The following is a 25,235-nucleotide window of genomic DNA, read 5'->3' on the forward strand; positions in this document are numbered from 1 at the left end:
CTCAGAGTCCATGGTCAGATCAGCCATGATCTTATTAAATAGCAGAGCAGGATCGAGGGGCCGAATGGCTGACTCCTGTTCCTTTTTCTTATGTTCTTATGTTGATCATTTAAGGAGCTTGAATCATTGATGAAGTTTTCACCACTATCTGTAATTCGGAAACTGGTTTAAAATGTTCACTGCTCATGCGACAAGGAACCTGGGCGGAATTGTGTTCAATTTATTTCACAGCCAAAGTATTCTCCACAATAATGTTTCTACAAGGGTTCAAACCGGGGCCATTTCACGTGTTGTTCTCCACAGTGGTGGCGGTTGTGCTCGAGTTTAAAATCGTGCATTCGATCCACTTTGAAAATGCATCGACAAGTACGCGGAACATTTTGCCCATGAATGGGCCCGCATCATCTACGTGCACCCGCGACCACGGTTTGGTCGGCCAGCGCCAGGGGCTCAGTGGAGCCTCCCTGGGGGCATTGCTGAGTTGGGCACAAATAGTGCACCTTCGAACGCAGAGCTCCAAGTCCGCGTCAATACCAGGCCACCAGACGTGGGATCTGGCTATGGCCCTCATGAGAATGATCCCCGGGTGCTCGTAGTGGAGCTCCCGGACAAATGCCTCTCTGCCTCGCAGAGGCATGATGACTCGGCTGCCTCACATCAGGCAGTCTGCTTGTAGTGATAGCTCATGCATGCTCCTGTGAAAGGGTTTTAATTCCTCGGGGCAGGCATCACGAGCCTCTGCCCAGTCACCGGTTAGGACACATCTTTTTACTAAGGATAATGTGGGGTCGCTGGCCGTCCAGGCTCTGATTTGGTGAGCTGTTATGGGCGAACCTGTGGACTCAAAGGCATTGATTGCCATGACTATCTCACAGTCCTGTTCGTCAGACCCTTCCATGGTCGCCAGCGGTAGTCTGCTGAGCGCGTCGGCACATTTGTCTGTACTTGGTCTGTGACTTATGGTATAGTCGTAGGACGCCAGCATGAGTGCCCACCGTTGAATTCGCGCCGAGACGTTGTCGTTTATTGCCTTACATTAACTTCTGGTTCAACAGCCCCAACAGAGGAGAGCTGAGCAGTGAGCTCCCTCTGTGCTGATCGGGAATGTGTTTGCTCACCTTAAACAACTTCTGTCCCACACTGAGGGCCCAAGTTTCGGGTGGAGTTGCTCCTAGTTTTTTGGAGCAACTAGTTTAGTTTGGGGAATGTTAGAAATTGCAATTCTCGGATATAATTTGCTCCAGTTCTACTGAGTTATTTGAGGTTGGCTTCAGGTAAGGTACTTTTTTTCAAAAGGGGGTGTGTCCAGCCACTCAGGCCTGTTTTGCAAGTTTCGTCAGTGAAAACTTACGACAAGCTAACTTTGGCTGGAGTAAGTGCCCACTTTTGTAAGTTCAGAACAACCTTACCTTGAGGTAAGCTCAGTGCAGGCACAGCCAGAGCGGGGGTGGGAATTAAACACAAAAAGGACTGAAGCATTAAACACATCACTTAAAATGTCCAAAAACCTCTTTTGATGATATCTTGCCTTATATCTGCTGAATGAGGATAGTTGCTTCTCTTTTTATAAAGAAACAAGTGTCGCCTCCCGGCTGAGGCAGGCACATTCCGGCTGCTTTCAGATGAGCTGTGAGAGATTATTAAAGGGTCCGAGGGTCCTGTAGCCCCCCACACCAGGATATCCTCTCCCCCGGGGTTTTCCTCAGCCTGTGCTCGGTGTCCGGGGTGCTTTGGCCCGGGTCCGAGGTAGCTTGCATCCCAGAGATGCACAATAACACTCTGAGCTCTGGAACTGTGAAGAGCGAATAAGTAATGAGTTGTTTGTGAGTTTGAAATGCGGCTTAGATCTGCTGGTATTAACCGAGGCAGGGGCTGTGAGACATTGCATTGTTTCAGGTTTAATCACAGCAATATCCGCAGTCAGGAGCTGAAAAGGACGAAGAGCTGAAAAAACACAAGGAAAAAGCTAAGAAATGTCAGCAATTGTGGTAAACTCTTTAATGTATTTCCTGCTTGTATAGTGGTGCGGCGCTCACAGAGGGAGCCCGGATTCAGAAAGTAACTCTTTCATTCAAAATCTTTAAAATAATGACATGCAACGAATTGAACTGTGTGTCGGGGGATGGGGGTGGGTGAAGATAATTTGTTTTTTTTCCATTTCATTAACCGACAGCGTTGTTTTGTAGAAAAGTTACTGAGGGTGAGTGGAAACTTCCATAACTGAACTTTAATCATTCAAGGATTTTGAATCATTGATGAAGTTTTCTCCCATATCTGACTTTACACACTCTGCATTTAGGAGACTGGTTCAAAATGTTCAGTTCTCATGCGACAAGAAACCTGGGGCGATTTTGTTCAATTTATTTCACAGCAAAAATAGTCTTCAAAATAATGTTTCTGCCCGGGCTCGAACTGGGGACTTTTCTTGTGTGACGCGAACGTGATAACCGCTACACTACAGAAACGCGGTGTGATTCAAGTAATCTCAGGAATATAACCAGAGCTTTAACCTACACAGCTGGCTGGTGCCTCAAGACCTGGTTTTCCGAGAACCTAATGACGGTGCGATATTTCGGAAGTCTGTGAGTGTGGCAGGAATTGATCGAGTGTTGACCAGACATTACACACAGGAACAGGAAGTGGCCATTTAGCAGCGAGTGGTTAGGATCTGGAATGCACGACTTGAAAGCGCGGTGGAGGAAGACGGAATCTTATCTTTCAGACGGGAGTTGTATAAGTGTCTGAAGGAAAAACAATTGCAGGGCTGCGGGGGAAGGGCGGGGGAGTGGGACTCGCTGAGAGTCGGCACGGGCTCGATGGGCCGAATGGCCTTCCATGCTGTAATCATTCCATGATTCGATAAGTTAGTGGCACATTTCATAGTGTGGGTGGGAGCACAACATTGCAAAGGGACATGGATTGAGTCGGCAAAACTAGAGGCATCTGATTCAGGAGATTCGCGGGGTGCGGAAATTCGGGTTTTTAATGACTTTGAAAGGAACATTTTTGTTTTGTGCCGTTTCGGTCATTGCAATATTTGTGAAAGGAATTTTTTGCAGAAAGGGATGCAGCATTTAACCTTCTGCCTTATCACTTTTTTCTGGGTGTCAGCTAACATTTCGTTTCGATGTTATTCTTCCAGAATTGCTATTTTCTTTGGTGTTTCACAATAACCAGACACTTGCTCTAAAGTGAATCTCACGGTTTCCCCAGTCTCCTGTTGATGTTACCAGCAATGAACATTTTGAACCAGATCCCGAAAGCACGGTGTGTAAAATAGTTTATGGTTTCAGAGTACACTTGTAGAGCACAGAAGAAATGATTCAATTATGGAGTTCCTTCAGTTAGCATTTCTTTAACTGTGCAAAAGAAGATTGTGGGTTAATTAATGATGTTTCTCCATGAAAGCAATATTAAATTAAAAGAAATGCAATCGCACAACATGGGGCTCAAACCCACAATCCTGTAATTAAGATTCTCATATTCTACCGACTGAGCACTCCGGGCTTCTGGCAAACGCTGGATTTAATCGCTCATTGCAGCCAGGCGCCTGTTGGCCACCCGCAGCCTGGATGCACTAACGTCCCAATAGCACATTGACTGTCGGAGTGGGACCGTGCGGTGCTTCAGAAGACAGGTCGAAAAAGCAAAGTCACTGATTACGTCCCATGTGCTCCTCCGATCAAGAATAGCAACACACTAAAAATGCTTCAATAATGGTTACACCTGAGCTCCACATTTGTCAATTAGTTGGCTCGTTGGTCTAGGGGTATGATTTTCGCTTTGGGGTTGTTATTTGAAATTTGTGAGAGGCTTTGGGTTCAAATACTGGACGAGCCCTCAGTTTAGCTATGAACGTTGAAATTGCATCGAACTTTTGCAAAGAAGGATTTGCTTTTCTGCAACACCTTTCAGGACCTCATGACGCCCCAAAGCGCTTTACAGCCGTTGAGTTATGTTTGAATTGTTGTAGTGAGGGGAAAGATGTGCCCAAATCACCCCACACGAACCGCAACTCTTTGCGAAGGTGTTCAGTGCAAAGAATCAGGTATTTCAGGGACTTGGACTTTCTATGAATGAATTCTGCTTGTACCTGCATTCAAGATTGAAACAGCAACTGGGCTTCCATCTCACGGGAGCAGTGAGTAGCGGTTAGTGAGTAGGTGAGCAGGTTGATGTGCGCCGCTTTCAATCTTTGAAATTTCACCAAACAAAGAAACGATGAATACAACTGTCCCTGTAAGCGACAGATTGAAGTGATCGGTGCTCCAAGCAGAGCTTGAACACGCGCAGTGCAGGAATAGGGTCCCCAACATTAAATGTCATAGTTATTAAGCAGACAACAATTAAACATACACTTAACAACATTACTTAGAACCAAACCTTGCAAATGTTAGCCGAAGAACTCAAACACGTTACAGTTCCCAGCTCTGTGTACAAATTGATCAAACATTAATCGGATTCTAAACTATCTGTTCCAAATGCCACATTTTATATCTTTTCCTTACCCCTGCTACGTCACAGTTGAAACTTTTAATTGTATTACTTAACACAACAGCCCAACTTCGGATGGAAGTTCATTAACCTGAAACGTTAACTCTGTTTCTCTCTCCACAGATGCTGCCTGGCCTGCTCAGTGATTCCAGCATTTACTATTTTCATTCTCCAAAATTATAATCAGAGTATCACTTCCCTTGTCATCTAACTACACTTCTTCCTGACATGTAGCCTTGTCTTACAAACAGGCTCCTTTCGCACGATTCAGGCATTCATTGGAATTATAACTTCTTAACGATAACAATTATGTGATGTTTGTAACTATGTAATATTTGCCACCAGAGGGCGCGACTGTTGGAGTCCTAATGGTCACCTGCCCACACATACAGGGCCAGTCGAAAAGGTTGGCTGCCATGTTGTTCAGGCTCTCTGGAGTTGTAACAAAGAAGAATAAGTTCACACTAAGTTTAGCTCAAAGTACTCAGCCTCGGGGAGTTCTTCTTTTCACAACAATTTGCGACGAGTAACAGAATACAAATCTTCACGCAACCAAGGCTGCTGTTGGAATATTAGAGAGATTCACAGAGAGTGAAATAAATGAGGGCAGCAGGCGGATCTCTGCCTGACACCGGGGAAACAGTGAGACAGACCTTGGAGCAAAGGGATATGGATTGAGTCGGCAAAACTAGAGGCATCTGATCCAGGAGATTCGCGGGGCGCGGAAATTCGGAAGTTTAATGACTTTGAAAGGAACATTTGTTTTTGCCGTTTTGTTCAGAGAAATGTTGTGAAAGGAATTTTTTGCAGAAAGGGATGCAGTATTTAACCTTCTACCTTAACACTTCTTTCTTGGTGTCAGGATCACATTTCGTTTTAATGTTATTCTTCCAGAATCAATTTTTCATTTGCTGTTTGAAAATAACCAGACCCTTGCACCAAGGTCTGTCTCACTCTTTCCCCGGTGTCAAGCAGAGATTCGCCTGCTGCCCTCATTTATTTCATGTGACAGGACACAAAAGTTCAAAATCAACCTGCAGGTGTCCACACATGCCACGGAATAGTCAGGATGGCAGAGTGGTCTAAGTTACTGTGTTCAGATTACTATCTTTTCTGGAGATGGGGTTTGAATCCTATTTCAGACATTTCTTATATTTAATCATTAGGCAGAACCCATTTGTTTTGTCACCACCAACTGCTTAAAAGTGCGATTCAGCAGTCCACATGCTCGCTTAACATTTCCGTCTGAATTGGTGCTGAAGTTTGTTAATTAGTTTGTAGAACGACAATCATATATTTTGCCCTGAGCATGTGAGTAACTTTTCTCCCGATCTCATTGGGTTTAATTTTGGTAATCTGGTGCTGCAAGTGGAGATGTTTCCGCAGTGTAACGGTTAACACCTTCTAGTATTTTGAGTTCTTGCTCAACTTTCTCCTTGAGGACACATGGTACGGAACGGGACTTGTAGTAAACCAATCTAGCGTCCTTCTGTACTTTGACACTCGCCGTGAAGCCTTGGATCGGACTGCCCGTTTGGCAGAACACCTTTTGGATATTTCTTCATAACCTCATCCCTTGATGAAAATCTCGCTTCCACACAGAAAATGGTACTCCAATCCAGCTTCAGTGAGCTTCATCAATTTCTTCCTTGTAAGGCAGACTTGTCTCCTTTCACTACGATTAGATGCAAGTTCTGAAATTGATCTTTATATTTCACGGGTACAGTGTTACGACCTACCACAGGAATTTACTCTCCCGAGTAGCCTCGCAGCTCTATCTTGGGTTTCTCCAGTTGGAAATCCCGCAATTTGTCACGGTACAGTGACTCCGGTTTTACACTCACGGATGCACCCGTCTCAATTTCCATTGGTATCTTGAATCCCGCAACATCTATGTGGATTTTGAAGCTTTCCGAATCGCTGTCCGTTAACCTCGTGCTCCTGATGACGTATAACTCAAACATCTCCTCGTCCTGTTGTTGTTCTTCCATACTATGTATTCTCTTGGGATTTCTACTCATAGCTTTGAATGCTGTTCTCAAAGCTTTAAAAACAGGTTTACACTTCAGTCGGCATGCCTTCGCAAGATGTCCAGTCTTTCTGTAGAAGAAACACTCTGCCTTCACGTGTGGACAACTTTGAGCAATGTGTTGTCCCAGGCACCTACTGCATGACTTCAACGCTCTGGTAGAATTTCCAGTTTCTGAGGCATTTGGCTCCCTTGTTATACCTTCAAATGCTCTGATAATGACTCCACGAGACAATGTGTCGTGCTTGAACTGCAGTGACCTGTGTCCTTTATTGATAACCACAGAGTGAGGATCACACCTGGTGGCCTGCCTTTGATACTAGGCCAGGCACACCTGTGCAGGTAAGCTACAAGTCTCCCACTGCAGTGCCCTCTGGTGGCACACCTTGTAATAGTGCAAGCAGCAACCATGTAGAACACATGACAGTTGTCACTGTGGAACCGTTTCTCTCACTCAAAGTTAGACGCACTACCGTGGGCGCCATGAGGTCTAGGTAGGTAGCCATTGACATTCAGGTTCATATATAAATATATATAAATATATCGACATGTATCGTAACTGTTCCCTGGTGGTCGAGGGGTTAAGACCCGGCGCACTAACCTGGTTTCAATCCTCGATCAATTCATTGCATAAAAATAATTGAGGTCTGTGAGACGTTTAATAATTGCTGTAATCACCATGAATACCAATACTTTCTTTGATAGACCGAGCTTACAGACTATCTGGCTTCTCCTGCCCTTTGCCGGGCACATGTTACGGGCTTAATTTTGTAAACTGGGTAAGTTCGCTGATCGCGGGGAGATGGTAGGAGCCTCTGTGGCCCCACTGAGAGGATGTGGTCGTGAACACGTTGGCTGGGTGATCCGTGATATTTCTGTAAATGGCAGCGGAGGAGATGAATTGCGAAAATTCAGTGTGGGACAGAATTTGTTTCAGGTGAGCCAACACATTCCCGATCAACACAGAGATAGTTCATTGGTCAGCTCCTCGCTGAGGGGGCTTTTGTGCCAGAGGTTTCTGTAGTGTAGTGGTTATCACGTTTGCTTTACACGCAAAAGGTCCCTGGTTCAATCCCAGGCAGAAACATTATGTTTAAACTTGCTGTGGATGAACAATCGCAGGCGAGTTGAGTCTCCCTGCAAATGCTGCCTGACCTGCTGAGATTTCCAGCATTTGCTGTTTTTATTTGCTATTTATTCTCCTGGCCAAAGGTCTCCCTTATTCATTAATTGCTCTTTATTTCACCAATAAATAGATAACTTTGAGTGAGAGAAAACGGATCCACGGGGACCTTTTGCGTGTGAGGCCAACGTGATATCCGCTACACTGCAGCCCATCAAAGGGCGAGAAACCACTGAAGATAAAGGATGTGCTGACAAATATCAGGGGCAGTGCAGTCTGGTCAATGTCAAACCCTCCTTTCTTATTCAGCAGTGGCATGAACGGGAGTCAGACGCCACAAAGTTTAATTAAAGACACAAATACAAGTAACACTTGCAAATCTTTTAGTGTAAGATTCTTTCCCTTTATTTGAAATGCTACTGCGTTAAATCTGAAAATACACACGGTGTGATTTTATCTTCACCACTGATTGTATTTTGTGTGCACGGTAGGAATAATCGGTGCTGATAATTTTGATAAAAGTTGCACCAGATTCCTGGTGTCATCGGCAATGAACACTTTGAACCAGAAAGCTAAAATACAGTGAGTAAAATGGGTTATCATGCATAAGAACATACGAAATAGGAGCAGGAGTGGGCCATACGGCCCCTCGATCCTGCTCTGCCATTTGATACGATCATGGCTGATCTGAAAATGGACTCAGGTCCACTTCCCTGCCCGCTCCCCAAAGCACAGGCCAAATGATTGAAGTATGGAGTGTCCCTGAGTTAGCATTTGTTTCATTTTGCAAAAGAAGGTGAGGGGTTAATTAATGACGCTTTCCTGTGAAAGCAAGATAAAAGTTTTCGAACAAACCATCCGGTGACTGTCAGGTGAGCGATGCTTGTGATACCTGGTGGGAATGAGCTGGGATTTTAAAAGTTCTTTTTATTCCACAACCTTCATATAGACGAACATCCCTTCACAACTGTGTCAACCTTGTGGTGCAACGGTAGTGCGTCTGACTCTAGATCAACGAGTTGAGTGTTCAAATTATGTCGGGGTCACTGTTCTTTTAGCAATTGCTGTTTCACAATCAGCAGTCCCTTGCTGCAATGTCTGTCTCACTGGTTATTAGTGGTAAAGTTGGGGACAGCATCAAACAAGAAAGAAGGGATGTGTGCAGTGGTGGTACAGCAGTTATCATGGGTGAATTTTATCATCAAAGTGATTGGGATAAACACATGGTAGTCGTGTGGTGGAGGAGGATTTCATGGAGTGTATTATGAATGGTTTTCTCAACCCAGAAGAGAGCTGGACATCCTTGACTGGGTGATGTGTTATGAGAAGGGACTAATTAGCAATCTTGTTGTGCGAGGCCCCTTGGGGACGAGTAACATCATATGGTAGAATTCTTCATTAAGATGGAGAGTGTCACAGTTAATTCAGAAACTTGGGTCCTGAACTCAAGGAAAGGTAATTTTGACGGTATGAGGTGTGAATTGGCTAGAATAGACAGGCCATGGATACTTAAAGGGTTGACGGTGGATAGGCAATGGCAAACATTTAATGATCACACGGGTGACTTCAGCAATTGCACATCACTGTGTGGAGTAAAAATAGAACGGAGAACGTTGCTCAACCGTGGCTAACAAGGGAAATTAAGGATAGTGTTAAAACCAAGGAAGAGGCAAATAATTGGCCAGAAAAAGGAACAAACCTGATAACTGAGAGAAATTTAGAATTCAACAGAGGAGGACTAAGGGTTTCATTCGGAGGGTGAAAATGGATTATGAGAGGAAGCTTGCTTGGAACATAAAATCTGACTGCAAAAGCTTCTTTAAATATGTGAAGCGAAAAAGATTAGTGAAGACAACTGTAGGTCCCTTGCAGTCGGATTCAGGTGAATTTATAATGGGGAACAAAGAAATGGCAGACCAATTGAACAAATACTTCAGATCCGTCTTCAGGAAGGAAGACACGAATAATCTACCAAATGTACTCGGGGACCGAGGTTCTAGTGAGAAGAGGAACTGAAGGATATCCTTATGAGGTGGGAAATTGATGGGATTGAAGGATGATAAATCCCCGGGGCCTGATAGTCTGCATGCAAGAGTACTTAAGGATGTAGCCCGAGAAATAGTGGATGCATTGGTGATCATTTTCCAACAGTCTATTGACTCGGGATCAGTTCCTATGGACTAGAGGGTAGCTAATGTAAAACCACTTTTTCCGAAGGGAGGGAGAGCATTTAGAAATCAGTGACAGGATTGGTCCACGTCAGCATGGATTTATGAAAGGGAAATCATGCTTGACAAATCTTCTGGAATTTTTGAGGATGTAACGAGCAGAATGAACAAGGGAGAACCAGTGGATGTGGTATATTTGGACTTTCAAAAGGTTGTTGACAAGGGTCCACACAAGAGATTGCTGTGCAAAATCAAAGCACATGAAATTGGCGGTAATATACTGACGTGGATAGAGAACTGGTTGGCAGACAGGAAGCAGAGAGTCGGGAAAAAAGGGTCCTTTTCAGAATGGCAGGGAGTGACTAGTGGAGTGCCGCAGGTCTCAGTGCTGGGACCCCAGCTCTTTACAATATCCATCAATGATTTGGATGAAGGAATTGAGTGTAATATGTCCAGGTTGGCAGATGAAACTAAACTGGGTGGCGGTGTGAGCTGTGAGCGGGACGCTAAGAGACTGCAGGTTGACTTAGACAGGTTAGGTGAGTGGGTAAATTTATGGCAGATGCAGTATAATGTGGATAAATGTGAGGTTATCCACTTTGAGGCCAAAAACGTGAAGACAGAATATTATCTGAATGGTGGCAGATTAGGAAAAGGGGAGGTGCTATGAGACCTGGGTGTCATGGTTCATCAGTCACTGAAAGTTGGCATACAGGTACAGCAGGCAGGAAAAAGGTAAATCGTATGTTGGCCTTTATAGCTAGGTGGTTTGTGTATAGGAGCAGGGATATCTTATTGCAGTTGTAAAGGGCCTTGGTGTGGCCTCAACTGGAATATTGTTTTCAATTTTGGTCTCCTAATCTGAGGAAGGATGTTCTTGCTATTGAGGGAGTGGAGCGAAGTTTCACCAGACTGATCCTCGGGATGGCTGGACTGACATATGAGGAGAGACTGGATCAACTGGGCTTTTATACATTGGAGTTTAGAAGGATGAGAGGGGATCTCATCGAAACATATCAGATTCTGATAGGACAGGACTGGTTAGATGTGGGTAGATTGTCCCCGATGCTGGGGAAGTTGGAGCAGGCTCGAGGGGCTCGATGGCCCACTCCTGTACCTAATTCTTATGTTCTTATAGCAATTCTGGAAGAATAACATTGAAACGAAATGTGACCTGACACCCAGAAAGAAGTGTTGAGGCAGAAGGTTAAATGCTGCATCCCTTTCTGCAAAAGATTCCTTTCACAAACATTTCTGTGACCGAAACGGCACAAAACAAAAATGTTCCTTTCAAAATCATTAAACTCCCGAATTTCCGTGCCCCGTGAATCTCCTGTTTCAGATGCCTCGAGTTTTGCCGACTCAATCCATGTCCCTTTGCAATGTTCTGCTTCCACCCACACTATGAAATGTGCCACTAACTTATCGAATCATGGAATGGTTACAGCACTGAAGGCCATTAGGCCCGTCGAGCCCGTACCGACGCTCAGCGAGTCCCACTCCCCCGCCCTTTCCCTGGAGCCATGCAATTGTTTTTCCTTCAGACAATTATCCAACTCCCATCTGAAAGATAAGATTGCATCTGTCTCCACCGCTCTTTCAAGCCGTGCATCCCAGATCCTAACCACTCGCTCCTGTTCCCATGTGTAAAGTCTGGGAATCACGACATCAATTCCTGCCACACTCAAAGCCTTCCTAAATATCGCACCGTCATTCTATTAACGTAAAACCAGCTCCTGAAGTATCGGCCAGCTGTGTAGGTTAAAACTCTGGTTATGTTCCTAGCAGTGTGTCCATCGCAGTGTTTTTGTAGTGCAGTGGTTATCTCGTTCGCTTAAACACGCGAAAGATCGCCGATTCGAAACTGGGTGCAAACATTTTCAACATTGTTCAATTAAATATTAGAAAAAATGGAATAATTGACATGAATGGTTCAATATTAACAAAGTTGGTGTTAGTTTCTGCTGATGTTAATAACCCTTCAACTAGCCTGGAGTTTAATATTTTGATATTTCAAATAACATTGTTGATATTTGATGTCTCCAAGATAAGAGAGACTGATTGATGTCCTTTTTCTGACTGCTACATTTTTGATCGGGGCGGAGGAGCGGTGAGAGATCGGGGCCCAGGAGCGTCGTGATCGGGGCTCAACAGAGGCGAGGGCCCAGGGACAGCACGGGCCAGCCCACTCTGCGATCGATGGATAGTCGGCGCATATGTGCACAATTGGTCCATGCAGCAGAACTTGGTCTCTGGTCGTCTTGGGTAATCCTTGCCTCTGGACCAAGACCTAGCTCTGTCAAGCCCGTGTGGTGGCTGGTGTGCAACGGTCACCCCACGTTAAATCAATCCACCCACAGGCATCTTTCACCCTTCAGGATGTAGTTCGGGACCTAGATTGTCATGTCCCTCATCAAAACACCTGTGAACTCATCCCTTTTTAGAGTGGAAACAAATCATCCTCGATACGAGGGACTGCCTAATACTATACTATCAACAAAATGCAGTGTCTCACAGCCCTGTTACATTGGCTGGTTTCTCTGTACAGTTCTGTACATACTCAAACTCTACACAGTGTCTCTCACTCACTCCCATTTCCAGCCCTGACGGTGCAGAAAGCCCCTCTCAAAGCTGCACGTTCTGGCTGCTTTCAGTTGAGTTGTGAGAGATTATTAAAGGATCCTGCATCTCCACCTCGCTTCACAACAGCAGATCGAAGTCGCAAACAACCCATCGACTGATCGCTCGTCCCCAGCTCCAGAGTGAGTGAGGCCGGGACTGCCATGTATTCAACCAGCATTGTAACCCATGTATAATCTGACATAAGTTGTATACTGTGAGAACAATGACCACTAGGTGGTGAACTTGTGGGAGACACTCCTAACCTGTACCTTCGTTGTGTAAAAGGGGAAGCTCCACCCACTTACATCACTTGAGTGCAAAAAATTAAAGGACAGGTCACAGACTGACCTTCTCTGAAGCATGGGCATCGTGTGCATTTACACTGTATAGTAAGGATGTATCAATGGCGATGAGAAACTGGGATTTAAACCACACGAGCATGGCCACGAGCAGAACAAACAAGAGGTACTGTGTTTAGCAATGGTTGGGACAGAGATTCAACATTGTTAAAGCATCACACACTTCTCCAGGCAGCCAAGGGCAATCAGGCATGCACCAATATGTAGCCATACCCAGAGGGGGAGTTCGACAGAGACAATGGCAAGCTGAATGGCGATTCACGTCATTGCAAGGGACTATGCGGCCAGTAATGGGTCCATCAACACCTGTATATGCTGCACTCAAGGACAATCAGGGGCCGTCAGTGATGATCGACTGGCAAGAGACGTTTTGTTTCCAACAGCAGCTCATGTTGGAGGCGTGGAGGCACGCACTCAGCTGGAGTTTGCAGAGATGAGCAATATACCTGCAGAAATTGCAGAAATGAACACTGGGGGAAATCGCTGGAAGCTGAAGTTCAGCGAGTTCATGTGGAGCACGAATACAGTTCATACACCCGGACGCCACCGATAATGATGAATGTGCTCCTCAATGGCATCCCAGTATCAGTGTAGCTAGACATGGGTGCCAGCCAGTCTCTGATGGGTATCAAACAGTTAGAAAAGTTGTGGGCGTCCAAGGCCAGGAGGCCAAAAATATCGCCGATTGACGCACAGCTACGAACATACAAAAGAGATCATTCCGGTGCTAGGCAGCGCAACGGTAGTCGTGACGCACAAAGTTGGCTTGCTGTCATGAACAGGAAATGGGGCGATGTCAATGCAATTTCCTCTGTGGAGTGTGTATCATGCTCACACATCGTGGACAAATTTGACTCATTATTTCAACCCGGCATTGGCAATTTCATGGGGGCCAAGGTAGTGATTAATATAAACCCGGACGCCAGGCCAGTACACCACAAGGTCAGTGCGGTGCCGTACGTGATGCGAGAAAAGATAGAAGGCGAATTGGACCGCCTGCTGAGGAAAGGCATCATCTCGCCAGTCGAATTCATTGACTGAGCGAGCCCGATTGTTCCGGTGCTCAAGGCGGTATTGTTTCGGTCAGGATATGTGGTGACTACAAGGCCACCATCAATCGGGTGTCACTCAAAGACCAGTACCGGTGACCGAGAGCAGAGGACATCTTTGCGACGCTATCCGGTGGCAATCTTTTTTCAAAATTCGACCTGACCTCAGCTGACATGACCCAGGAGCTGGCGGGTGAGTCGAAGAATCTGATCACCATCACGACACACAAGGGGTTGTTTGAGTACAACAGATGTCCGTTCGGGATTCGTTAGTTTGCCGCGATCTTCCAACGAAATATGGAAAGCCTCAAGTCGATTCCAGGGACGGTGGTTTTTCAGGACGACATCCTCATCACGGATTATGATGCGGAAGAACACCTCCACAACCTGGAAGAGGTGCTACGCAGACTGGACCGGGTAGGGTTGCGACTGAAAAAGGCGAAGTGCGTCTTCCTAGCTCCAGAGGTAGAATTCCTGGGGATGAGGGTAGCAGCAGACGGGATCAGACTGACTGTCTCCAAAACGAAAACGATCCAGAGAGCACCCAGACCCCGTAACACGACGGAGCTGCATTCGTTCCTGGGGCTCCTGAACTATTTTGGTAACTTTCTTCGCAAATTGAGCACGCTGCTAGAGCCGCTACTCGTACTCCTACGCAAAGGTCGCGAATGGGTCTGGGGGGACAGCCAGGAAAGTGCTTTTAATAGAGCACGCAATTTGTTGAGTTCCAATAATCTGTTAACGCTAAATGACACATTTAAGAAACTTGTGTTAACGCGCGATGCGTCGTCCTATGGTGTCGGGTGTGTGTTGCAGCATGTCAATGCCAAGGGTCAGTTGCAGCCGGTAGCTTATACCTCCAGGAGTCTGTCCGAGGCAGAAAGGGGCTAAGGGATGTTAGAAAAGGAGGCGCTCGCATGTGTATATGCGGTAAAGAAAATGCAGCAGTACCTGTTTGGCAGGAAATTTGAGCTGGAGACAGATCACAAACTGCTAACGTCCCTTTTGGTCGACAACAAAGCCATAAATGCAAACGCATCAGCCCGCATCCAGAGGTGGGCACTCACGTTAGCCGCCTATTACTACACAATTCGGCACAGACCGGGCACCGAAAACTGCGCAGATGCACTCAGCAGGCTACCAGTAGCCACCACTTCGGGGGCTACCGAGCATGCTGCTGAGATGGTCATGGCTGTTAAAGCTTTCGGAAGCGAAGGCTCGCCCGTGACAGCCTTCAGATTAAAATCTGGACCAATAGAGACCCGCTACTGTCTCTCGTCAAGAAATGTGTCCTGAATGGGGACTGGGCAGCCACGTGCAGGGCATGATTTGAGAAATTTAAATTTTTCACAGGCGCAAGAATGAACTCTCGATTCAGGCCAATTGCCTACTGTGGGGAAACCGCGTAGTCATTCCCCAGATGGGCCGAGAGGTGTTCATCAGAGACCTCCACAATGAGCAACCGGGCATTGTCACGATGAAGGCAATTGCCAGGTCACATGTTTGGTGGCCAGGGATAGACACAGACCTGGAACTTTGTGTTCGCAGGTGCAACACGTGTGCCCAGCTGGGCCATGCGCCCAGGGAAGCCCCACTTAGCCCCTGGCCATGGCCCGCCAAGCCTTGGTCACGCATCCATGTGGACTACGCAGGTCCCTTCATGGGGAATTTTTTTTTGGTTTTAGTCGACGTCTACTCCAAATGGATTGAGTGTGACATTTTAAATTCAAGCACATCCTCTGCCACGGTAGAAAGTCTACGGGCAATGTTCGCCGCCCACGGTCTACCGGACATCTTGGTCAGCGACAATGGCCCGTGCTTCACAAGCACTGAATTCCAGGACTTCATGGCAGGCAATGGAATTAACCAGGTTCGAACGGCACCGTTCAAGCCGGCCTCAAACGGCCAGGCAGAACGAGCAGTGCAGATAATCAAAAAGGGGATGCTCGGAATCCAAGCGGGTACCCTACAAACCCGCTTATCACGCCACCTGTTGGCCTATAGATCCCGACCATACTCGCTCACAGGGGTTCCACCCGCAGAGCTACTAATGAAAGGATGCTGAAAACCCGGTTATCCCTTGTACACCCCACCATAAAATAAATTGTCGAGTGCTGGCGCCAGTCACAATATGACTACCACGACAGGAATGCGAGGGCGCGATGTATTGATCTAAATGATCCTGTTTTTGTCCTCAACTCTGCTGCAAAGCCCAAATGGCTCGCAGGCACTGTGGTTGCCAAAGAGGGAAGTAGGATTCTGGTTGTTAAACTTACCAATTGACAAATGTGCCGCACACATGTGGATCAAACAAAAAGGAGGTTCAGCAACCCCATAGAAGAAACATGGGAAGAACACGATATAGATTTCACTCCTCCACAGGTGACCGAACACCGGAACCAAAGGGAGGAGAGCCCAGTCACTGTGAGCAGTCCGGACAGGCCTGAGGCACCGCAAACAGCAGACACTCAGGCCAGCGCCCATCAACCGGTGCCCCAACTCAGGCGCTCTACAAGGGAGCGTAAACCACCAGAGAGACTCAACCTGTGATCCCAATAAGACTTTGTGGGGGTGGGGGAGGTGATGTCATTTATTCAACCAGCATTGTAACCCATGTATAAACTGACCTAAGTTGTACACCGTGAGAACACTGACAACTAGGTGGGAGACACTCCAAACCTGGACCTTCATGTGTAAAAGGGGAAGCTCCACCAACCTTCATCACTTGAGTGCTAAGGAATAATGGACAGGTCACAGTCTGACCTTCTCTCAAGCATGGGCCTCGTGTGCATTTATACTGTATAGTAAGGACGTATCAGCATGCACCCCTAATGTCCTGTTTGAAGCCCTACCCCACATCAGTATACTGTTTGGACGTCTGTACACAACTCCCACGAAGGTTTTTTGCCCTTTGGTGTTCTGCAGCTCTACCCGTATAGATTCCACATCATCCAAGCTAATGTCCTTCCTAACTATTGCATTAATCTCCAACTTAACCAGCAATGCTACCCTACCTCCTTTTCCTTTCATTCTATCCTTCCTGAATGTTGAATACCCCTGGATGTTGAGTTCCGAGCCCTGACCATCCTGGAGCCACGTATCCGTAATCTCAATCACATCATATTTGTTAACATCCATTTGCACAGTTAATTCATCCACTTTATTACACATACTCCTTGCATTAAGACACAACGCCTTCAGGCTTGTTTTTTTAACACCCTTTGTCCTTTTGGAATTTTGCTGTACAGTGACCCTTTTTGTTCTTTGCCTTGGGTTTCTCGTATTAATGCATTTTAATCAAACCAGGCAGTTTGGCCACGCAGGATTGGTTTCCTGCACCGTCTGAATGCGGCAGCCAAAGGATGAATTCTAACGCCAGCTTCTCACATCTTTTCAGCGCTAGAGAGACAGGACACACTCATATTCAGGACAGAGTCTGTTTCACGTTGAAGTGGAGATTGACGCTAAATGTATTCTTATCCCAATGCAGATGAGCTCATGCATGCAGAAAGGAAGATATACTGATCAAGTATTGGCCGGAACCAAATACGGGTTTAGGTTGTCCAATGAGACACAAAGTCGAGTACATCTGAGATACTTTAACTTTACTCAGTTAGGTGAGTTTCACTTTGCTCCTGGGAAATTCCGTGATTTGGACGCTGTGGGAACAACGGAGCGAAATCACACTTTTTATGTTGAAATATGTCTCTTTTCTCAGATGGCGACCGGCTGAGAAGCGGTTCGTTGACGAAAGGTTGGCAGGGCTCGTCCGGGATTTGAACCCGGGACCTATCGCATTTTAATTATGAAAATCCTTAAGCGAAAAATTAATCCGCTGGAACAACGAGTGAGTGGGAAGCGAGGCTCTCAGATTATGATGGTAGTTTGCTTTTCGGCCCATCGTGCCTGTGCTGACTCTCAGAGACCTACCTAATGAGTCCCCCTGTCCATAGTCCTGCTAATGTTACCCCTTTGATGAATATATTATTAATTTGAGACATTACATTACCAAAGAGCTGCATCCATGAAAGTAAAAGGTGAATTTGGCAATGAGGTTAAATGTGATTGACAAAAAAACAAGGGGTCAAATGTTTAACATAATAACGCCGAGGGTGGGGTCACACTGGATTAGAAGTCCATCGCCTGAACCTCTCGGTGACCTCGTCTCCTATTTACAGCAAGGTAAAACATCCCCTCATTTTTGCATCCAAACATAAATAATGTGCATTAAAGTCTACTTCACCGCTTGTTCTGCCCGTGCAACCAGATCGGCAGGGAAAATGTGCCATTAGCTTCTTAATGCAAACAGCCGTCCTTTACTTCACGTGAGTGACTGTACGAAATGGTTGATTTGAGGCAGAATCAAAACAAAGAATATAAAATGTCACGCGGCGTGTTAGTTGACTATGGCAGAACTCGAACCTGCAATCTTCTGATAACATCACATTTACAATTGAAGTAAGACGCGTTATCCATTAGGCAACGCAGCCGCTGCCCGTGGCGCAAAATTTGTTGTTTTTTTTATTGAGAGCAAATTTGGGCCAAGGGTTATATCAAGCATTGGATTTATGAAAACATGAGCATATTTCGAGTAATGAATAGATGCGCTGAGATATGGATGCGCACGGGCACAGGCAACGTCAATGTACCTTGAAACACAGCAGTTTAGCAATTCGGTCATCGCAGCTGAAATCACACTCCTTTTAAAACTATTCAGAATGATCCTGCATTATGATAAAATACGTCTTAAAGGAGCAAATTATGAACCGGAACTGACAACCATCCCGTTTAAACAGACACCTCATGATCCGGGATTGCAAGCACACCCCTCTTATACAGATGCAGAATGAGCCTTGACTTACAGCAGTTCCGTTTTAAAAGAAAAAAGTGGGATTTCTGTTATTCTTGAAGGCAATTGTGCTGTGTGTGAGTAAACGTGGGGCTGAGGACCACGCGGGTCTGTGAAGGTTATTGAAGCCACAGGTGACAGACAGGCAGGAAGGAGGGAGTGAAGTAAAACCAATCCGACAAAAAGAAAATTTTCACGTTTTCCCGTTCAGTCGGATAATCATTCAGATGTTTTCGGGAAAAGTTAAAGATTCTTGATTTTTTTCAACAAAATCAGCGCCTGGAAAATATAGGCAGCGAGAAAGGACAAAAGGGAATGGCTGTGATACAGTGTGACGCAGCAGTGAGAAAATAATAAATGGCACAACGTGGAAAAGGCGAAGTGGGTGGTAATCGGGGAATAAAGTAACAAAGGATCGTCCAGGAAGGATGTTAGTTGGAACAGCAGAACCATTATCTGACAATGGGAGCGGTCCATATGATCCGATATGTTCAAGCTAATGCTGAGGCCAGAAGTCTATAAAATGCCTAAAATATAGGTGTCAACGCCATTAGCAGACAATGGGAGCGGTGCTTATGATCCGATAAGCTGAACCAAATGTTGAGGTCAGAACACTATAACATGCCTGAAAAATAGGGTGTGAACGCCTTTTAATCAGACCAGGCAGTTTGGCCACCCCGGATTGATTTCCTTTCCTGATTGAATTCGGCAGCTAAGGGATTAATTCAAAAGTCACCTTCTCACGACTTTTGAGCTCGAGAGAAACAGGACGCACTCATATTCAGGGCAGAGTTTGCTTTACGTTGAAGTTAAGATTGACGCTGAATGTATGCTTATCCCAATTGAGGTGAGTTCATGCGTGCAGAAAGGAAGATATACTGATCAAGTATTGTCGGAATTAAACATGGGTTTAGCTTGTCCAATGAGAAACAGAGACAAGTATATCTGAGATATTTTAATTTTACTCAATTAGTAAATGTCACCTTGTTTCTGTGAAATTCTGCGATTTGGACGCCGTGGGACCAAATACGGGAAATTAAACGTTTTCATTCCAAATATTTATTTTTCCTCACATGTCGACCGGCTGTGAGAGGCGCATCTTTGAATAAAAGATAGCGGAGCTCGTTCGGGATTTGAAATCGGGATCTCTCGTATTTCAATTGTGAAAATCTCGAAGCGACAATCATAACCATAGATCAACGAGCCCCGACAGCAAAAAGCGAAGGGCTCAGACTCTGACGTTAGTTCACTATTCGGCCCATCCTGCATGTGCTGTCTCTCAGAGACCTATCTGATTAGTCCCCATGACCAAAGTCCTGCTAATGTTTCCCTTTGATCAATATATTATTAATTTGAAACATTACATGACCAAAGTGCAGCATCCTTGTCACTAAATGTGGAATTTGGCCATGTGATTAAATATGATTGAAAAAATAACCTAAGGGGTCAATTGCTTAAGCTCATAACGATGAGGATGGAACTCGAATTCAAGCATGCACAGCACACTGGATTAGCAGATCATTGCCTGAAGTTCTCGGCCACCTCGTCTCCTATTGCTAGCTACGTCAGCAATTGAATTTGCTGCTTTTTGCATCCAAACAGAAATAATGTTGAAGAAAGTTTACTTCACCTCATTTTCTGCCCGTGCAACCAGATCGACAGCGAAAATGTGCCATTAGCTTCTTGAAGCAAACATCCTTCCTTTCCTTCAGGTCAGTGACTGTACGAGATGGCTGGTTTTGAGGCAGACTGATAACAAAGAATATAACATTTTGCGCAGCGAGTTAATTTACAGAGGAAAGATTCAAGGCAGCAAATTTTTGATAACGTTGCAGTTGTAATCAAAGTCAGACGCCTTATCCATTACGCCACGCGGCTGTTGCAATGAGGAAAAACATTATTGTTGTTCATATTCGGAGCAAATTAGGGGCAACAGCTATATCAAGGAGTGGGTTTTGGAAAAGCTGAACATATTTCAAGTAAATGAACAGAAACGCTGCTATCTGGTTGCGCAATTTAGCTGGGCTTGGAACTTGGAACTCGACAGCTGAATTCGGTCAACACAGCAGAAATCACACTCCTTTTCAAAATATACGTGGTGATCCGGGATGCTGTGAAAATCCGTCTTAAAAGGAAAGATTATGCACCGGAACTGACAGCCATCCCGTTTCATCAGACACAGAATGATCCGGGACAGCAAGCACATCCCTTTTATTCAGTTGCAGAATGACCCTTGACTGGGTCTGAAAGCAAATACCTCTGAAGCATATGTAGAATGTTCTTGGACTTCGAGTTTTTTAAATTTTAAACCGGCCCAGAATGACCCGGGACTGAGAGCAAATTCCTTTGAAAGCAGACACAGATTGATGCTGGACTGACAGCAAATCCATTTTCACAGACACAAAATGATCCGGAATCTCTCGCCTTTCCACTGTGAAAATCCCAAAGAGAGAATCATATCCCTAGACCAAAGGAGAAGCCGACAGTAAAGTGCGTAACCCATTCTATATTAAAACGGCATATTTTGAAGGCAGTGAAGAAGCTATTCGGCCCACCGTGGCGGTGCTGTGTCTCTGAGAGAGCGATCAAATTAGTCCCTCTCTCCATAGTCCTGCGAATAAGTACATAAGAACATAAATTTTACCTTTGATGGGGCTGAAGTCACTGTGCTGGGCTTCCCCCAGGTGCTCGGCTGAAAATAGTGATAACGTTCCACACCTACCTTTTGACCTGCACCCTCGGCATCTGAGGCCTTCTCTTCCGGCGCTTCGCAGTGCATTCACGCCTTGGAGCTGCGGAGAGAGAAGCAGGATTCACGTGGCTCTGGACAGCCAATGAAGGTACAGCATTATCATTCGTAATAATAGCATGTCCTCAAGTAGGAGTGCTCAGTATTACGAATGAAAACGCCCCCATCACCCAAACACACATAAAAAGTAAAAAAAAATACCTCACGTATTTAATATTAATTTAAATTATAGTTAACAAATGTGTTAGAAAAAAATATATTTTTCGTATTTAAAAAAAGTTTGCTATTTTGGGTTTAAAATAAACCTTCCTTAGTGAACAGAGTTTTTAAACATAAAAATGTTGTTATATTTTATTTGTATATGTTTTTATATTTTTTTACATGTTTTAAAACTCTTATGCTGATAAAAGTAGGCTATGCGCCTGCTTTTCTCAGGCGCAAGAAATTTAAGTACCTTCACTGAGCAATAGATGGCCAAATAGCACATACTCACCCATCGAATGTCCTTCTCCTGAAGAAGCGTTGGAACTGTCAAGCAAGAATTTGACAATGGAAAACCTGGTTTTCAGTGCATGCGCCTCGTACGCCAAAGAAGGGCTTTTGCGAGTCCTTGCCGGTTGCACACATATTCCGTCCAGACCCAGTGAGGCCGGAATTGCAGGCCATATATTAATTTGAGACATGGCATGACCAATGTGCAGCATCCTTGACAGTAAAAGGCAATTTTGGACATGAGGCATAAAATGATTGACAAACAACAAAAGGATTCCTACGTTTAAAACAATAAGTATGAGTCTAGGATTCGGATCTTAGCATTTGCAGATCACAATGGATTAGCAGTTATTCGCCTTAAACTCTGGGCCACCTCGTCTCCCGTTTGCAGCAACGTTAGGCATTCAATTTCCTGGTTTTTGCATCCAAGCAGAAATATCCAGCAAGAATGTCCACTTCACCGCTTGCACTGCCTATGCAACCAGATCGACAATGTTGTAAATGTGCCATCCGCTTCTTAAAGAAAATGGCTTTCCGTAACCTCAGGTGATTGACTGTACACACGTGGAATTAAATGCACCAGATACAGCAGAAGTAGGAGCTGCTGAAACAGCCGAGTTAGGTTATTCATAAAAAGTATGAATTGGGATAGGGCAGCAGAAACAGAGGAACTAGGAGCTCCGGAAACAGGGGAATTCGGAGCTCCAGAAACAGATGAATTAGGAGCTCCAGAAATAGCAGCATTGGTTGATCTCCAGAAACAGCGGAATGAGAGTGTCCTAAAATGAGAGGAAATAGAATCAAGAAACAGTTGAATTAGGATGTTCAGAAACTCGGAGAATGAGGGTCAACAGAAACAGGGGAATCAGGACCTCCGGGGTCCAGGGAATTATGAATGGCCACTAGAAGCAGGCGCATTAGGAGACCATTACAGAAACCGGAAATATTGTAGAGAGATCCACAAACAAATAAATTTCTACACCGCTCCAATTATAGTGGAATTCTTAGCTCCAAATACTGGGTATTTAGGAGAGGGCATCATAATCAGGGAAAGGAGGAGCTCTAGAAATAATGTAATTAGGAAGAGGAAATTTAAGAGCTTCAGCACTTTACCTTGTAAAGCAGGGGAATTAGGAGCACCAGAAAAGGAGAAATAGGAGTTAAAGAAAAGGATGAATTAGGATCACCTGATGCAGGGGAATTATGAGCTCCAGTGACAGTGACATTAGTTACTCGAAAATAGGGGACAAAGAAGCTAATGAAACAGTAGAACGAGCAGCTGCAGAAACAGTGGAATTGGAGCGCCAAGAGAGAGGATAACCTGGAGTTCCTAGCACAGGGAAATGAGGAGCTCCTGAAACCAGGGAACTAGAAGCAGCTGAATCAGAGCAATGAGGAGTCCAAGAAAATGGAGAATTAGGAGCTGCAGATATAGGGGAATAAGGAGCTCGAAACATGAAATTAGGAGCTCCTGAAACAGAGGGAAAAGGAGCTCATGAAACAGAGGGATAACGAGCTCCTGAAACAGGGTAATTAGGAGCTCCAGAAACAGAGGGATAACGAGCTCCTAAAACAGAGGGATAAGGAGCTCATGAAACAGAGGGATCAGGAGCTTCTGAAACATGCGGAATTCAGAAACCGGCTACATGAAATTAGGAGTTTCAGAAACAGGGGCATTTGCTGTTCAAGGGACAGGTGAATTATGACCAGCAAAAACCGGAGGATTAGGAGAGATTACAGTACTTGCACCCCTAAATATCATTGTCAGGCATACGGTCTAAGCATAATATACTCTGGTCATCTTTTTAGGTTCGATGATGAAGAATTTACACTTCGCCACAGGGACCTATATATGCACAGTTTTTTTCGCAAACACTTAATAAACGTCTCTTTGCAAATTTATGTTCCACGATACCATTTACAATGCCAGTTACAATGTTATTCACTGAAATTGGACGAGAGAGCGGGATGATGGAAAGAGTCTCCCCGTTTGTTTTACTTTCTCTGTCTCCTCACGTCTGTCTTTCTTCCTGTCTCCCCATCTGTTTCCAACACTCTCTAGTCCTATATATCACTCCGTCGACTTTCTCGCCACGTGTGTAATCCCCCTCTGTCTTTCTTTGTGCCCCTCCTGCCTGTCTCTCCGTCTGACTCCCGCTGTCTTTTTCTTTGCTCTGCTGTTATCTCTATTTCTGTCTCCCCGTCTGTGCCCATTAGTCTCTCCCCCTCCATCCCTCTCCCGTCTGTCTCACCACCTGTCCATTGCAGTTCTCGGTCCGTCTGGCCCCACAGTCTGTCAACCTGTTTCTCTTACTGCCTGCCTCAGTCGCTACATCCCTGTCTCCCTCCTGTTCACCTCCACCGTTTGTCACACTCGCTGTCTCCCCTGTCTGGCTGTCTCTCTCACGAACTTTACTGTGTCTTTCTGGTCCGTCTGCTCTATTTCTATCTTGCCCGTTTCCGTCTGCTGCATCATTCTCCCCTTCGATATCCTCCCGTCTGTCGACAACCATCAGTCTTTATTTTCCATTTCCAGTCGGACTGTTTCCACACACGGTCTGTCGCTCTCTTTCTATCACCTCCTGTAGGTCTCTCTCTCTTTCTCTCTCTGTCTCTGTCTGACCACCCTCTCTATCTCCTTCCGATTTCTCACTCGTATTTCTCTCGCTCTCTCTGTTTCCCCCTCTGGCTCATCAGTTTGCGTGCTCCCGTCTGGCACCGCCTCTGCCTTTGTCATATCATCTGTCTACCGCAGCTTGTCGCAATGCACCATTCTTCCACTTTATCTCTCTCCCACCACACCCACTTTCTTGCTCTCTCTCTCTCTCTCTGCCTGTCTCTCGCTCCATCAGCTCTTTTTTATTGTATACCACGCCGTTTAGACCCTGTCTCTCCGGGTCTGTTTCTGCCCATTTCTCTCCCACGCCTTTCCCATTCTCACCCGCCCAACGTGTGCTCACTTCTGCATCAAGCCCGCCTGCCTCTGTCTATCCACAGCTGTCTCGGCAACATTCCCTCTCTCTGTCCCCCCAAATGTTTATCTCTCTTTGCCTCGCCATCTGTCTTTTTCCACCGCCTGTCTCCATCAGTCTATTTTCCCACTCTCCTACCCGTGTCTGTCTCTCGCTCTAATCCCCCATATGTCTCTCTTATTCTGCCTCCTCGTAGGTCTTTCTGGTCCTGTTTCTCCTGTATGCCTCTCTCTATTTCTCTGTCTCCTCATCTGTCTGCCGTTGCTGTCTCCCCCATCTGTATCTCTCGGCGTCTCCCCCTGTCTACCCCGATTGTTTCAGCCAACTCT

At 45.5% G+C, this 25,235-nt stretch overlaps 1 non-coding gene across 1 annotated transcript; it reads left to right on the plus strand.

The window, feature by feature from the left end:
* Positions 1-7,537: 7,537 nt before the first annotated feature.
* Positions 7,538-7,610, plus strand: trnav-uac (transfer RNA valine (anticodon UAC)). Its single transcript has one exon. It is a non-coding gene; the product is annotated as a tRNA-Val (tRNA).
* The last annotated feature ends 17,625 nt before the right edge of the window (positions 7,611-25,235 follow it).

This window comes from Pristiophorus japonicus, unplaced genomic scaffold (assembly GCF_044704955.1).
Source record: "Pristiophorus japonicus isolate sPriJap1 unplaced genomic scaffold, sPriJap1.hap1 HAP1_SCAFFOLD_89, whole genome shotgun sequence".
Taxonomy (NCBI): domain Eukaryota; kingdom Metazoa; phylum Chordata; class Chondrichthyes; family Pristiophoridae; genus Pristiophorus; species Pristiophorus japonicus.